The 16,515-nt window shown below is 38.4% G+C and overlaps 1 protein-coding gene and 1 pseudogene across 1 annotated transcript in view; both read left to right on the forward strand.

The window, feature by feature from the left end:
* Positions 1-16,515, forward strand: part of MYO9A (myosin IXA) — a 301,341-nt gene that overhangs the window by 228,863 nt on the left and 55,963 nt on the right. The window lies entirely within an intron of this gene.
* Positions 13,096-13,211, forward strand: LOC134374493 (U2 spliceosomal RNA; annotated as a pseudogene).

Genomic DNA, 16,515 nt, shown 5'->3' on the forward strand with positions numbered 1-16,515 from the left:
CTATTTCATTTTCCTCCCCTCCTCCTCTGATCTTCTTCACTTTCCCCTGAAAATGTTAAGCTTTAGGGTCCATAAAACCTGGATTCACCCTGCCAATGGCAAATTCTAATTCTAGAATATTTATGTCTACATTACTAATAAACAGGATTATCAGTCATCCCCTATCATTTGTAAACAAAATTCTGAAATCTTTTATTTTTATTTATTTATTTATTTATCTATCTATCTATCTATTTATTTATTTGATTTTTATTGAATCAAAATTGATTATACATATTTTGGGGATTCAGCATTGAGATATGTTGATCAAATCAATATTATTAGCATATATATTGTTACAAATCATACTTATTCTTTTACCCCTTGTCAAATCTCCCTCCTCCCCCTCCCTCCTCCCCCAATTACCCTAGATTTCTTCTCTCCTTCTGAAAGAATAATGGTTACTCTGTTGATTTGTTGCCTACATGATCTGTCCAATGCTGAGAGGTGTAATCAGGTCCCCCAGTATTATCATAGAGCTGATGCTTCTTCTTTCACTCTGGAATGGACTTTATGGAGAGATACATTTTCTTCTTTTTTCTATCTCTGCTGGTGACTCTCCTTGTGTCAATGCACTCCAGTGGCTGGCAGACCATTTGCATGGTGGTTGTGGTGTCTAGCCACTTTTGCAGCAGCCGTGGTTATTGTGGTGGCTGTGGTGGGCCACCCACATGAAGGTGATGTTTATGGCATGCTCCTTGGTGCTGGTGGTATGCCTAGTTGTGGGAGGGTGTCCAGTTCCCAACTCCATGCCTCTGGTACCCAGGGGGGCCCTGAGGCACTGGCACAGTGTGCTCGGTTATGGGAGGGGAGTCTAGTCCCTGGCTCCATGCCTCAGGTCCCTAGGTGGACCCCAAGGTGCTGTTGCAGTGTGCCTGGTTGTGGGAGGCAGGTCTGGTCCCCAGCTCCATGCCTCAGGCCCCCAGGTGGGCCCCAAGGCACTGGCGGTGTGCCTCATTGTGGGAGGGGGCCAGGTCCCTGGCTCCATCCCTTGGATCCCTAGGCAGGCCCTGCGGCACTGGCACAGTGTGCCTGGTTGAGGGGAGGGGAGTCCAGTCCCTGGCTTCATCCCTTGGGTCCCTGGGTGGGCCCTGAGGCGCTGGCGCAGTGTGCCTGGTTGTGGGAGGGGGGCTCTAGTCCCTGGCTCCAAGCCTCACATCCCCAGGTGGACCCAAGGCACTGGCAGTGTGTCTGAGCTGGAATTAGTTTTTTTGTCCTTTGCTTACTTCTAAAGTCAGGAAATTTCCTGTTGGGACCAGTACTTGAGCTCTGTGATTTAACTAAATTGCTGCTTTGCTGCTGCTTCCCTAGGGAAGGCTTTTGGTGCAGCACAGGTTATAATGGTTGATTTTATAGGTACTTGTGGCTCTCCAGATACTTGGTGCACCTGGGTTGTGAAGTAACTCTTATCTGGGCCTGAGTCTTTTCATCAGACTGTACCCCATGCAATTCTATATTCCTGACCGGTCTCCTCTGATTGGTCCTATGTTGATTGGCATGCAGATCAGCTGTCCTTCTTGTGCCCCAGTGTTCCCCCAGTGGGCTCATCTCTCCCACTACCTGTGCTGCAAACACTTCCTTTGTTTGCAGCACGGGATGGGCCATGCACCATTCCCTTGCAATGACTCAGCAGCCTCTGAGTGGCTCCATTTTTTTCAGTTGTTGTGGCTCCTATCTCCTATGTGGGTCCACGGAAACCCTATTAGTGGTTTTGCTGGCCTGGGGGCCATAAACGCCCTTTTCTTCCCTGCCGCCTCCAAGCAACTCCATCCTAAGGGCACAGCTGTGGCTTTTGCCAGCTCCTGCTCCATGTGTTCAGCAGCTCCAGGCTTAAAGCGTCCACAACATGAAATGGTCAGAGCAGTTTTTTCTTTCTCTCATCATGGTTTCTCCCGCCTTCATGCACTCCATAGGTCTCTCCTCCTCTTCCCCTGAGCTCTAGCGGCCCCAGCTTGGCTGTTGTTGCTTTTTTATATAGTTGTAAATTGGTTGATTTCTGGGAGAGAGTGACACTGGGGACTGTCTATTCCACCATCTTGACCAGAACTCTCAAAATTCTGAGGTCTTTTATATCATTACTTGTAGCTTTTCCTCTATCATCTGTTTTAGAAGTATTATCTGACTTTATTTTATAGATTATCAGTCTGCTGAAAAATTTCTTTTGACAGACATAGAATCCTGAAAATAGTATACCTAAGCCTTTAGCCTGGTTTGCTTTTGTTCCTCAAAGTAGGATTTTACAATTGAGAAACCTTAGATAACTTAATCTCTGAGTCTCAATGTACTTATCTATAAAATAGGAATAATGCCACTCACTATTGAGGATTTTTTGAAATTAAATGAGGTTTTATACAAAGGAAAGGGTAGGGAAGGCAGAGGGCCTGTTCTTAATAGATATTGTCCAGGCACTTTATATACTTCAAGGCTTTAAGAGTATTTATTCATGTCAATAAGAAAAAGAACAACACCTCAAGATAAAAATGAGCAAAGAATATGAATAGTCAATATATTTATTCAACAATTATTTTATTATATTTCAGGTACTATAATATGTGCAGTTCATAGAATTAAGAAATATAAAAATGTTTATCTTGTGAGCAGTCAAGTTAAAAATGAAAGAACAGTGATTTTCTACTTTTTTCATTAATGAGCAAGGCTCAAAATCAACTAATTACCTGGAGTTTAGAAGGATAAGTAAATAGATTTTTCAGTATGCAAATGGGGTATAATTTATATAACCTTCTTGGAGAATGTACTTTAGCAATGGTGTATTAAAAGCTTTAAAAAGCCTTAAAGAAAAAAATTTGACCCAGCAGTTCTATACCTAGGAATTTATCCATTAGGTATATCAATCACACTTTTTCACACTGACATGGTGACATGTACAAGGCTCTTTATTGAGAGAAGTTTGTAATAGCATAACAACCTAAATAGATAGGGAAATGGTTAAATAAATTAGATACATCATGTAATAGAATGCTGCTTAACATTGAAGGAAAAGAGGCCATTTTCCAAGATGTTTTAAGTGAAGAGAACAAGGAGCTAAACACTACATATATATATGTATGTGTAGTTTTTTAAAACTTAAAAATGTATCTCTACTCATACACACATATGTATACACACATATAAAACATCTGGGAGTATATACAAGAAACTGATAGCAGTGATTATTTCTATAAAGAGGAACTACGACAGTTTGGGTAGGAGAAAGTCTGATTTTTCATTGTATTCCATATTATACCTTTTGATCAGGTGCATGCATTATATCCATTTAGAATAAAGTTATTTTTAATGAAAAACAACTTTAATGTTAGAGTTCAGTAGAGGAAAATAATGTTTTTATAATTCAGAATTAGAAGGATATCTGTGAGATGAGATGTCAATATCTTGGAATATTTGAGGCATCATAGAACAAGGCCATAGTAGAAAACTAGGATGAATGAACCATGGGTTGAATTTTTTTTTAATTCAGTTAGTTGATTATTTACTTAATTTATTAAGAAAAAAATGACTGCTAATACTGTCCTACCATGTGGTTTGATACAGTCAGAATTAGTGGCATGCTTGGTCTGGTTCTGTTTTGTCAGCAATAATCTTTTTAAATTTTTAACTATTTTTTTCAATTGAAAAAGTCATATTAATATAATTTTAAATGATATTCATTATGGAGTAAACTTCTTTCCCAGCCCTTCTTCCCAGAGATAACTACTGTAATCAGTTTTTTTGGTGGTGATTCAGAAATACCCTGTGCTTATAAAAGCATTTATGTATATGTGTGTGCATGTGTGTGTGTGCGTGTGTGTGTGCGTGTGTGCGTGTGTGTGTGTGTGTGTGTGTGTGTGTGTGTATTCCTCCCCTTTATTCAGGATATTCCAAGTAAAATTCCTTTGGTACTTTGTTTATAGTTGATTTATTTATTACAGAAATTTTAATTTATCACAGAAATTTTAATTTATCAGTCTTTTTTTAAATGCTATTAGGGTTTTTGTCTTTGAAAAATGTTTATGTAATTATTACAATTTTTTTTTCTTTTCTTTCTTTCTTTTTTTTTTTTTTACTTTTCTCATGCCTTTTCCTAGTACATTTATAATTTCATTTCCCCCCTACAAATATCTTTAATCATTCTGGAATTCCTTTTAGCCTCAAGAGTAAGATAGGGATTGTGCTATTCTTCTTTAATAGCATGTCAATTTTCTGAGCACTGTTGAATGATACGTTTCTTTTGCACTGGTTTGAAATACTGTTTTCATAGTATACTCAATTCCAAATGTATTTGGATTTAATTTTGTATTTTCTGTTTTTATTCATTGATCTGTTTATTCTTATGCCAGTACCAAATCTCTTAAATTACTTTTCATTTTATCAAATATATGTACATATATACCTCTTTATACACATGACTCTAAAATTTCTTAAAAGCTATTCTCGCATATTCCCCAGCTTAAATAGAAGTAATTACTATTACCTAAACACACCCTTTTTGTGTGTGTCTTTGCTCAATTCTATGTATTCATCTTAAACATTCCCTCCTCAGTGACACCTTTTTTCCTGTAGAAACATTGAGTCCATTTCTGTTGCTTATGACGAAATACCTGGAACTGGGTAATTTATAAGAAAACAAAATTTATTGCATACAGATTTGGAGGCTAGGAAGTCCAAAGTCCAGGGAACACATCTGGTGAAGGCCTTTGTGGTGGTGACAGTGACCAAGGGATCTCACATAGCAGAAATGGTGCAGCAGAGAGAGGGAGAGAGGGACTCTTATATGTTCTCCTTTTAAAGCCCTCAGAACCATGCCCCTGACCACCTTATTAATCCCTTCACAAAGGCATGGTCTTCACAATCTAATCACCTCTTCAAGGACCCACCTTTCGATTACCATAATAGGATTTTCCACCCACTAAACAGTCACAGTGGGGATCAAACTTCTAATACATAAAACTTAGGGGACACAGTTCAGTCCATATCAGTTACTTCTTTCTTTGTGCTTCTGTTGTGCTTTGGAACTTTTACCACCTGCTAACCTAATTGCATGCTTTCAAAACCACTGCTTTAGGTCTCGATCTCTTGATTCTCATTTTAGCTAGCAGGAATAGGGAAAGTGCAAGAGAGCTCATAACTTCAAGCATGACTTGGAAGTGGCACTGGTCACTTGTGCTCACATTTCATTTTCCAGAACTACTTATGGGGCAATTTATAGATACAAAAGAAGCTGGGAAATGTAAAGTTTAAATAGACAGTCATGTGCCCAGGTAAGAGCTTGGGAGTTCTATATGAAAGGGAGAAAGAAAGAATGGGTATTGGTAGGCAGTTAGCATTTTCCATAACCATGTGCTTATTCCAGTTCCTGACACATAGTAAGCATGTATAAATGTTTGATTGAATGAGTAAATGCATGAGTGATTTGAAAGGGCTTCATGGTCCACCCTGTACTCCTGCTCAGCCTTACTTTTCACTACTTTCCACCAACTTGTTCTAGCAGCCATAATATTCTCACGGTCCTGGACTAGCTCTTTTTGTTTCATTTTCACTTCCCCTCCCCTTCACTCCCCTCCCCTTCCCCTTTCACTCTCTTCCCTTCACCTTCTTTTCATTTTGACATAATTGCAGAATTCCAGAAAAGTTTCAAGTGAGGTACAATGAATCCTGTATCCCTTACTCCAGACGTATTTATATTTCACCATTTGTCCTCATATTGCCCTTTGCAACAAGATCTTCGTTGCACTGAATTGTCATGCCTTTTTAGTCTCCTTTAATCTACAACAGTTCCTCATTCTTTTTAGGTTTTATGACATTGTAATATTGAAGAACATGGGCCACTTATTTTATAGAATGTTTCTGAATTTGAGTATGTCTTATATTTCTTCAGGATTAGATGCAGGTTTTACATTTTGGCATCGAATACCACAGAAGAGATGCTGAGTTTTTTATTTTATTTTATTTTTTTTATTTGTTTTATTTTTTTTACTTTTTATTAGTTGAGGGTGATAAATGGAATTAAAATTTCTTTTTTTTTATTTTTATTTTTTTTTAATTTTATTTTCTCGATATACATTGTAGCTGATTATTGCTCCCCATCACTAAAACCTCCCTCCCTTCTCCCTCCCCCACTCCCCCCCAACAATGTCCTTTCTGTTTGCTTGTTGTATCAACTTCAAATAATTGTGGTTGTTATATCTTCTTCCCCCCCCCCCCCCGGTTTGTGTGTGTGTGTGTGAATTTATATATTAATTTTTAGCTCCCTCCAATAAGTGAGAACATGTGGTATTTCTCTTTCTGTGCCTGACTTGTTTCACTTAATATAATTCTCTCAAGGTCCATCCATGTTGTTGCAAATGGCAGTATTTCATTCGTTTTTATAGCTGAGTAGTATTCCATTGTGTAGATGTACCACATTTTCCGTATCCACTCATCTGATGATGGGCATTTGGGCTGGTTCCAACTCTTGGCTATTGTAAAGAGTGCTGCGATGAACATTGGGGAACAGGTATACCTTCGACTTGATGATTTCCATTCCTCTGGGTATATTCCCAACAGTGGGATGGCTGGGTCGTATGGTAGATCTATTTGCAATTGTTTAAGGAACCTCCATACCATTTTCCATAGAGGCTGCACCATTTTGCAGTCCCACCAACAATGTATGAGAGTTCCTTTTTCTCCGCAGCCTCGCCAGCATTTATCGTTCATAGTCTTTTGGATTTTAGCCATCCTAACTGGGGTTAGATGGTATCTCAATGTGGTTTTGATTTGCATTTCCCGGATGCTGAGTGATGTTGAGCATTTTTTCATATGTCTGTTGGCCATTTGTATATCTTCCTTAGAGAAATGCCTACTTAGCTCTTTTGCCCATTTTTTAATTGGGTTGCTTGTTTTCTTCTTGTAAAGTTGTTTGAGTTCCTTATATATTCAGGATATTAATCCTTTGTCAGATGTATATTTTGCAAATATTTTCTCCCACTCTGTTGGTTGTCTTTTAACTCTTTTAATTGTTTCTTTTGCTGTGCAGAAGCTTTTTAGTTTGATATAATCCCATTTGTTTATTTTTCCTTTGGTTGCCCGTGCTTTTGGGGTCGTATTCATGAAGTCTGTGCCCAGTCCTATTTCCTGAAGTGTTTCTCCTATGTTTTCTTTAAGAAGTTTTATTGTCTCAGGGTGTATATTTAAATCCTTAATCCATTTTGAGTTGATTTTAGTACACGGTGAGAGGTATGGATCTAGTTTCATTCTCCTGCATATGGATATCCAGTTATCCCAGCACCATTTGCTGAAGAGGCAGTCCCTTCCCCAGTGAATAGGCTTGGTGCCTTTGACAAAGATCAGATGGCAGTAAGTGTGTGGGTTGATTTCTGGATTCTCTATTCTATTCCATTGGTCAGTGTGTCTGTTTTTATGCCAGTACCATACTGTTTTGGTTATTATAGCTTTGTAGTATAGCTTAAAGTCAGGTAGTGTTATGCCTCCAGCTTTATTTTTTTTGCTGAGCATTGCTTTGGCTATTCGTGGTCTTTTATTGTTCCATATAAATGTCTGAATAGTTTTTTCCATTTCTGAGAAAAATGTCTTTGGAATTTTGATGGAGATTGCATTGAATTTGTATATCACTTTGGGTAGTATGGACATTTTCACTATGTTGATTCTTCCAATCCAAGAGCATGGAATATCTTTCCATCTTCTTGTATCCTCTCTAATTTCTCTCAGCAGTGGTTTGTAGTTCTCATTAATAGAGATTTTTCACCTCCTTGGTTAACTCAATTCCTAGGTATTTTATTTTTTTGGTGGCTATTGTAAATGGGCAGGCTTTCTTGATTTCTCCTTCTGCATGTTCACTATTGGAGAAAAGAAATGCTACTGATTTTTGTGTGTTGATTTTGTATCCTGCTACTGTGCTGAAATCATTTATCAATTCCAACAGTTTTTTTGTAGAGGTTTTAGGCTGTTCGATATATAGGATCATGTCATCTGCAAACAGGGACAGTTTGACTTCATCTTTTCCAATCTGGATGCCCTTTATTAACTTCTCTTCTCTGATTGCTCTGGCTAGTACTTCCAACACTATGTTGAATAGGAGTGGTGAGAGTGGGCATCCTTGTCTAGTGCCTGTTCTTAAAGAAAAAGCTTTCAGCTTTTCCCCATTCAGGATGATATTGGCTGTAGGTTTGGCATATATGGCTTTAATTATGTTGAGATACTTTCCCTCTATACCTAACTTATAGAGGGTCTTTGTCATGAATGAGTGCTGAACTTTATCAAATGCTTTTTCAGCATCTATAGAGATGATCATATGGTCCTTGTGTTTGAGTTTATTAATATGGTGTATCACATTTATTGATTTGCGTATGTTGAACCAACCTTGCATCCCTGGGATGAATCCCACTTGATCGTGATGAATAATTTTTCGTATGTGTTGCTGTATTCTGTTTGCTAGTATTTTAGTGAGGATTTTTGCATCTATATTCATCAAGGATATCGGCCTGTAGTTTTCTTTTTTGGTTATATCTTTACCTGGTTTTGGTATCAGGATGATGTTTGCTTCATAGAATGAGTTTGGGAGATTTGCGTCCGTTTCAATCTTTTGGAATAGTTTGTAAAGAATCGGTGTCAATTCCTGTTTGAATGTTTGGTAAAATTCTGCTGTGAATCCATCTGGTCCTGGGCTTTTGTTTGTTGGGAGCCTTCTGATAACAGCTTCAATCTCCTTTATTGTTATTGGTCTGTTCAGATTTTCTACGTCTTCACGGTTCAGTTTTGGGAGCTTGTGTGTGTCCAGAAATTTATCCACTTCCTCCAGATTTTCAAATTTGTTGGCGTATAGTTGTTTATAGTAGTCTTGAATGATTGCTTGTATTTCAGATGAATCAGTTGTAATATCGCCTTTTTCATTTCTAATTTTTGTTATTTGAGTCTTCTCTCTTCTTTTTTTTGTTAGCCATGCTAATGGTTTGTCTATTTTATTTATCTTTTCGAAAAACCAACTTTTTGATTCGTTGATCTTTTGAATTGTTTTTTGGTTTTCAATTTCATTCAGTTCTGCTCTGATCTTAATGATTTCTTTCCATCTGCTAACTTTAGGATTGGATTGTTCTTGTTTTTCTAGTTCTTTAAGGTGAAGTGTTAGGTTGTTCACTTGCCATCTTTCTATTCTTCTGAAGTGAGCATTTAATGCAATAAATTTTCCCCTCAATACTGCTTTTGCAGTATCCCACAGGTTTTGGTATAATGTATCATTGTTTTCATTCGTTTCAATAAACTTTTTGATTTCCTGCTTGATTTTTTCTTGGACCCATATGTCATTAAGTAGAATGCTGTTTAATTTCCATGTGTTTGTATAGTTTCCAGAGTTTTGTTTTTTATTAATTTCTAGTTTTAATCCATTGTGGTCTGAGAAGATACATGGGATAATTCCAATTTTTTTGAATTTATTGAGACTTGATTTGTGACCTAATATGTGAATCTATCCTGGAGAATGATCCATGTGCTGATGAGAAGAATGAATATTCTGAGGTTGTTGGGTGGAATGTTCTGTAGATATCTGCCAATTCCAATTGGTCTAGAGTCTTGTTTAGATCTTGTGTTTCTCTACTGATTCTTTGCCTAGATGATCTGTCTAATATTGACAGTGGAGTGTTCAGGTCCCCTGCTATTATGGTATTAGTGTCTATTTCCTTCTTTAGGTCTAATAGAGTTTGTTTTATAAATCTGGCTGCTCCAACATTGGGTGCGTACATATTTATGATTGTTATGTCTTCTTGATGGATCAGTCCTTTTATCATTAAGTAGTGTCCCTCATTGTCTCTTTTTATGGTTTTTAGTTTAAAGTCTATTTTGTCAGATATAAGAATAGCCACTCCAGCTCGTTTTTCTTTTCTGTTTGCATGGTAAATCTTTTTCCATCCTTTCACTCTTAGTCTGTGTGAATCTTTATGGGTGAGGTGGGTCTCTTGTAGGCAGCATATAGTTGGGTCCTGCTTTTTGATCCAGTCAGCCAGTCTGTGTCTTTTAATTGGGGAATTTAAGCCTTTAACATTAAGAGTTGTTATTGAAAGGTGTTGATTTATTCCTAGCATTTTATTGGTTGTTTGGTTGTCTTAGGTGTCTTTTGTTCCTTGCTTTCTGATTTACTGTTTGGTTTCTTTGTTTGTTGGTTCCTTAGGTTGTAGATAGTGTTTTTGTTAGCTTGTTTTCTCTTCATGAATGCCATTTTTATTGTACTAGCGGGTTTAGATTTTTCTTAGGTTTTTATGGCAGTGGTAGTTATTTTTCAGGAACCAAACCCAGTGCTCCCTTGAGGATTTCTTGTAAGGGTGGTCGTGTGGTAGTGAACTCCCGCAGTTTTTGTTTGTCTGAGAAATATACTATTTGCCCCTCATTTCGGAAGGATAGCCTTGCAGGGTAGAGTATTCTTGGCTGGCAATCTTTGTCTTTTAGTATTTTGAAAATATCATCCCATTCCTTTCTAGCTTTTAGGGTTTGTGATGAAAAGTCTGATGTTAACCTGATTGGGGCTCCCTTATAGGTGATTTGACGCTTCTCTCTTGCAGCTTTTAAGATTCTCTCTTTGTCTCTGAGTTTTGCCAATTTGACTATGACATGTCTTGGAGAAGGCCTTTTTGGGTTGAATACGTTTGGAGATCGTTGAGCTTCCTGGATCTGAAGATCTGTGATTTTTCCTATACCTGGGAAGTTTTCTGCCACTATTTTGTTGAATATGTTTTCAATGGAATCTCCATTTTCCTCCCCTTCTGGAATACCCATGACTTGGATATTTGAGCGCTTGAGGTTGTCTGATATCTCTCTCAGATTTTCTTCCATGTCCTTGATTCTTTTTTCTTTCTTTTTGTCTGCTTGTGTTATTTCAAACAGCCCATCTTCAAGTTCAGAGGTTCTCTCTTCAACTTCGACAAGCCTGCTGGTTAAACTCTCCGTTGTGTTTTTTATTTCGCTGAATAACTTCTTCACTTCGGCAAGTTCTGCTACATTTTTTTTCAGGACATTGATTTCCTAGTATATTTCCTCTTTCAGATCCTGTATACTTTTCCTCATTTCATCATGATGTCTAGCTGAGTTTTCTTGTATCTCATTCAGTTTCCTTAGAATTATCACTCGAAATTCCTTGTCAGTTATTTCAAGGGCTTCTTGTTCTATAGGATCTAGAGTATGAGATTTATTAACTTTTGGTGGTGTACTTTCTTGATTTTTTGTATTTCTGGTGTCTTTTTTTTGGTGTTTATTCATTGTGGCAGGGGGTTTCACAGTCCACCGGTTTGAGACTAATGACTAACTAGGATGTTGCTGTGGTTGCCAATTTGGTATGGCTCCCGCCGTGACTGCTCAGTTGGCCTCTAGTGTCTTGTGTGTGTGGTTGCCTCGGGTCTTGGGCTTCTCCGGGGATCCACCTTTCTGGTCAGCTTGTACTCTGCTGGGCTGGTGGATCACGTACCACACGGTGTGTGATCTCTGTTGAGCTTTCACTTTCTGTACAGGACTTCTCCCCGTTCCGTGTGCTCTGGCCCAGGCTGTTAGATCGTGCAGTGGCGACCCCACCGGGTGTGTGGTTTCTGTCGAGTCTCCGCCTCCCTGGCCGCACGTCTCCCCCCTCTGTGCACACTGTGCTGGGCTGGGGTGTGTCTTCTGCATCCTTCATCTATCAGCTGGGCCTTTAAGACCCTGCTCAGCACCGCCTCGCCCAGGAAGTCTACCAGGTTTTTCTGCTAGGCACAGACGACCGGTCTCTCTGGGTGCCTTTGTAGCACTGTGTAGATCTTTCTCGGGTCTTGTTCACCTTTGTGTCCCCCCGGTATAAACCGAGTCTAGTGCCCACCTGCAGCCTGCTCTCCGGCAGGTTCAAGCGGACCTGGGAACTCTCCTACCACACTATTCCCAACCAGAAATTCGTTAGGCTTTTTTCCAAACTGGTGGTCGCAGAGATGGTATCTGCCTCCCAGTAGCAGGAAGTTTACCGGGGCTGGAGTCCAGGGTGTGGTGGAGTGACAGTCGGCCCGCCCGTACTTCCTAGCCCTCCCAACACTGGCCGGGACGCCCCACACCCCCAGCCCCGCCAGAGAACCGCGGAGGGAGTGGGAGAGGATGCCGGCCCGCAGGGTCCGGAAAGCCCCGCGCCAGGCCAAGCAAATGGGCTCAGTGATGGCCGAGCAGGGCAGAGCTGCCCGCACCTGGGAAAATGGAGGCAGCACCGGGGCAGTGAGTGGCCTGGTGGTGCAGGCGGGAGCCGCGTGGGCATCCACCCGCCGAACAGAGCTGTGCCAGGGATCACTCACAGTGCTGTGCCAGGTCGGGCGCTCGCTCTGTCTCTGGTTTGTTGCCTTCCGTGTTCTCGGCGCTGCCGCCTCGGGGCTGTTCTGTCGCGGCGCCGCTCGGGCGCTCCCAGGAATCTTCTTTAATGCCGGCCTGAAACCTCGAATCCTGAATAGGGCAGCTGGCCGCCTTCAGCGCGGCCCCGGCCTCCGGGATCCTGGCTGCATCCACCGCAGCCCTGGCGCCGTGTTCCCTGTTTCAAGACTCGCTTTTGCAGCTAAGAATCAGTTCTTTTCCTGCTCCACACTTCAAAGCTGTTGCCTGTAAATGAGGCAGCCTCTCCTGCCGGGGGCAAAGTGGCGTTGAGCCCCGACGACCGGCCAGCAGCAGTGGTCCTCCCTTAAGAGATGGCCAGAGGAAGGTCCACGAGTTTCCCGGCTGCCTGAGGCCCAGTGGCCACCTTTTCCACCTGAGCTACTCCGCGCCAGCCGCCGCAGCCGCCGCCATCTTGAAAATGATGCTGAGTTTTTTAAATGTGTGATATCAGAAGATACATGGTGTCTGTTTGTCCCATTACAGTTGATGTCTGCAATGGTGTTTCACAAAATCCAGTGAAGTTACTACTGTTTTCCTTTCTAATTAACTAGTATCTTGTGGGGAGATACCTGAGACTGTTTAAATAAATATCCTCTTATTCCTTAAACTCTTACCCATTGGTTTTGGTATCTCTTGATGGTTCTTGACGAATCAAGTATTGCTATGATGGTTGCTAAAAAGTGATTATAAAAAATTTCATCACTCATCGCTTCTCGGCCTTTTGGCTAAGATCAAGTGTAGTATCTGTTCTTATCAGTTTAAAAATTTCATCACTCAGTCTACATTCATTAGTTGAATTTTTTCTGTAAAGACGAACATTTCCTTCTTATTTATTTAGCTCAAAGGATGAATCACTGGCCAAATTTGTGACAATTTGAGCATCAAAATAAATAAGAGTAAAAGATTATAATCAATTGTTGACTAAAATAAGAATTCCTGAGTCCACACAGATATAAACAATTTCTTTTTAATGTATATTTTTTCCTAATTTTTTTTCATTCAAACTTTTTAAAAAGTATATATACTGAGAAGTCTAACTCCCACCCCCTTTGTCCTCTAGAGGTAAATTTCTTAGTTTCTTATTTAACTTTGCAGTGTTTCTTTATCTAATATAAGCAACGTGATTATATATGTTTATTTTCTATCATTTCTTACACAAAACATAGCATATTATATAATAACAGCGTAATACTCTTTTGTGCCTTGCTTTTACCATTCAACAGTATATTTAGGAGGTCCTTCTGTATCTGTGATAGGTAGAATTCTAAAGAAGTTCCCCCAAGATTCCTGTCACCTGGTTATTCACTGACATGCTAATCTAGGTACTTCTGTGAAGGGACTTTGCAGATGGAATTGAGGTTGTTAATCAACTCAATTTAAGAGTTTATTTTGGATTATGCAGATGAAAGTGTCTGACAGCCACATCATAGTGGGTTGTTAAATATTGAGATTTTTGCCAGTCTGATAAATGAGAAGTATTTTATCTCCATGTAGTTTGAATTTGCTTTTCTCTCATTATCAACGAGATTGAGTATCTCTTCTTATGGATAAGTACCATTTGCTTTTTTTTTTTTTGGTGGCGTGTATGTTTATGTTCTTCACCCATTTTTCTATTGTTTTGGGTCTTTTCAATTTCTAGTAATGCTGTATATGAGAGAAATTATCCTTTGTGATATAAATTGCAAACTGTGAATGTTTTCACAGTTTGTCAGTTGTATTTTCACTTTGCTTTTGATGTTATTTGGCATGAAGAAGATTTTTATTTTTATGAAATTAAATTTACCAATCATTTCTTTTGTAACTTCTGAATTTTGAGACTTTACCTGTTATCAGTGGTTACCAACATCATTTACTTAAAAGTCAGTCTTTACCCATCTCCTTTGAGATGGTCACCTTTTTTATGTACCAAATTCTTCCTTTTTACATTCTAATTTCCCACTTTATGCTTGGATCTTTTTATTCTGTTATATTGGTTGATCTGAATATCCATGAGCCATTTTCAATTATTTTAGCAATTGAACTTTTATTATGTTTAATAATTGACAGGGCTAAGTCCTCCCAAATTGTTCCCCCCACCCCCCAAGATTTTCTGATTATTACTTATTTTTCCAAATGAACTTTGAATCTGATTGTCTAGTTTGAGGGGAAAGAAGATCTATTAGTACTTATATTTAGATTTACTTATATTTATAAATTAACATAGAGAAAACTAACATCTTTATTATTTTGAATCTTTTCATCTGTTTAAGTCTATTTTTGTGTCCTTTAAGAGGGTTTTAAAGTTCTTCATATACAAGGGTTTTTAAAAATTTCTTCTTATATTTATTACTGAATATTTTATATAAGCATAGATAATCGTGATAGTTAATAGTATAATATATATCCTTCCATAATTTTTCTAGACATATATAAACTCTTTAGTGGTTCAAAGTGTGATCTCCTGGGGTTTCTGGGGGCACTTTCAGGGGTTTTGCAAGACCAAAACTATTTTCATAATAGTAAGACATTATTTTACTTTTTCATTGAGTTTACACAAAAGCAATCATGGGTAAAACTGCTGACAGCTTAGAATGAATCAAGGCAGTGTCTCCAAACTTTGTTAGTAGGCATCATAATCTTCACTGTCACACACTCACAGTTTTTAAAAAAAAAGGTAGTTTCACTTAAGAAAGTCCTTGATGAAGTAGTAAAACTGATTAATTTTGTTACATTTTGATTCTTGAATTCACATCTTAATATTCTGTGTGGTAAAATGCGAAGGATACAATAGCTACATGGTTGTCTGAAAAAATTACTTGTACAATTGAATTGCAAGCTGCTGTAGCCTTTTTAAAAACTGAGATAAAATTTATATAATATAAGTGGTTAAAATTGCAAGCTGCTGTAGCCTTTTTTAAAATCGAGATAAAATTCATATAAAATTCACCATTTTCACCATTCAAAGTATATAATTTAGTAGGTTTCAGTATATTCACTATGTTGAGCAACCATCACCACTGTGTAATTCCAGAATATCTTATCACCCCAAAAAGAAACTCCAAATCTGTTAAGCAATCACTCCCATTCTCTTTCCCCAGCCCCTTTACTACCACTAATCTACTTTTTGTCTCTATCGATTTGCCTGTTCTGGACATTTCATATTGCTAGAAAATCATATAATATGTGGCCTTTTGTGTCTGCCTTCTTTCATTTAGCATAATGTTTTCAAGGTTCATCCATGTTGCAGCATGTATCAGCACTTAATTCCTTTTTATGCCCAAATAATATTTCATTGTGTAGATAAACCACATTTTATGTTTCCATTTATCAGCTGAAGGACATTTGAGTTGTTTCCACTTTTTGTCTGTTATGAGTAATGCTGCCATGAAAATTTGTGTACAAGTTTTTGTGTCAATGTATTTTTAGCTACTTCTTTCATAGATTACCATTTTTACTTACACTCGTTATTCAGATAGTTATTTGGCAGGCGTTTCCTGAAAATAAACAAAGTGACCCTGCCATTTTAAGAACAACTGACAATATTTGTTAACAGTGGTAAAATTTGAGCATTCAAATTTTGGAAAACCTGTATCTGCCACCGTGTGTGGCACTTTCCCAGTAAAGTTTTCTGATGAGATCAGTGGTAATATTAAGGAATATGACTTTTTGATGGTACATAATTAAATGTCAGTATCTGGAAGAACTGTACAATTCAGTGAACCAGTATTTTCCAAATGACCAATGTGTAATACTATAAAAGCATGTATAGGTAAAATGTCCGTTCAAAGTGCAAAATAGACCAGTGGGTTTTGTTGAGGTAACTTTACTTGCCACGTAATTTATCTCTTTTAAGTGTACAATTCAATGATTGTAGTAAATTTACACAGTTTTCCCATCACCTCAATCCAATTTTAGAATATTTGCATCACCCCATGTGGATTTTTTTTGTGTGCCAATTTGCAGTTACAGCCCTTTACCAGTTTCAGGCACTACTAATCTACTTTCTGTTTCTATAGTTTTGCCTTATCTGGTCTTTTCATGTAAATGGAATCATAATGTGTGGTGTTCGTATATGGCTTCTGTATTAGTCCATTTCTGTGGCTTATAACAAAATATACAGAACTGGGTATTTTATAAAGGAAACAA

This window comes from Cynocephalus volans, chromosome 3 (assembly GCF_027409185.1).
Source record: "Cynocephalus volans isolate mCynVol1 chromosome 3, mCynVol1.pri, whole genome shotgun sequence".
NCBI lineage: Eukaryota > Metazoa > Chordata > Mammalia > Dermoptera > Cynocephalidae > Cynocephalus > Cynocephalus volans.